Below are 884 nucleotides of genomic sequence, written 5' to 3'. Positions count from 1 at the left end.
ACAGCGGAGCAAGGAGGATGCTCCCTCCTCCAGGGCCATCAGTGCTGATGCTGCCCCAGCTGTGGCCAACAGGGTGATGCCAAAGCAGAGCCAGTTGCCAGCGGGTCTCTTGGCGCTTTGGCCAACTCTGAATGCAGAGCACAGGACCCACTTCCTGGGGGCAGCACTGCAATAAGTCAGGCTGTTTCGAGGTGTGGGTCGGGAAGCTGAGGCTGCTCTGATCCTCGGCTCAAGTGCTGTTAATCCTTTCACGTGCCCCTCGTTACAACTAAACACCTGCGGTGCCAGCCGGGCGGGATCCCAGGATTTGTGGCTCCTTGTAGGACCCTGATCGGAAGCGGGGTGGGAGGTGGCAGCAATGCCGAAGCAGGTCTTTAAAACATTCCTGCAGGTCCTTGGCTAATCTCGCTCAGTGTTCCACTTGAGCTGGCCTCAGGAGGTGCCACCACCCTGGGGCTGAGAAGTGGCTGAAGAGCCAAGGCGGAAGGTTTGGGGCTGAGTGGCTGCATTTTGGGTGGTGGAGGCCTCTCTCAGGGGCTGCTGCGGGTAGGACTGAGGGGTCCTTTCCTTCCCAGCTTTATTTCCCCGGAGAATGGATTGCTAATTATATAGAGGGTGCTGGGCAAAGTCTTTGGAATGTGCAGTGAAGAAACAAAACTGAGGATGTGCTCTCCTGGCTGGACCTGCCCTGACACCCCTGCTGCTGGTGGCAGCCAGCTCTTCCCATCTCTGACTGCCCCAGTCTGCTGCGTCTTGTGCTGGCAGGTGCCCGTGCCCTGTGCCAGCAGCCTGCTTTTGCCCGCCCTGCCCAGCCAGGGGCACCCTGTCCCCGGACATGGCTGACAGTGGTGGTGGGAAGGCTTATAGGTGGCCCGTGGGACTAC

The 884-nt window shown here is 59.6% G+C and overlaps 1 protein-coding gene across 1 annotated transcript in view; it reads left to right on the top strand.

Moving 5' to 3' along the window:
- The window catches only part of EPHB3 (EPH receptor B3), a 16,459-nt gene that overhangs the window by 9,590 nt on the left and 5,985 nt on the right, over positions 1-884 (top strand). The gene's annotated exons all lie outside the window — the stretch shown is intronic.

This window comes from Buceros rhinoceros, unplaced genomic scaffold (assembly GCF_000710305.1).
Source record: "Buceros rhinoceros silvestris isolate BGI_N320 unplaced genomic scaffold, ASM71030v1 scaffold7503, whole genome shotgun sequence".
Taxonomy (NCBI): Eukaryota; Metazoa; Chordata; class Aves; order Bucerotiformes; family Bucerotidae; genus Buceros; species Buceros rhinoceros.
The sequence above is the reverse complement of the archived record's forward strand: the minus strand, read 5'-3'. Positions and strand labels throughout refer to the sequence as shown.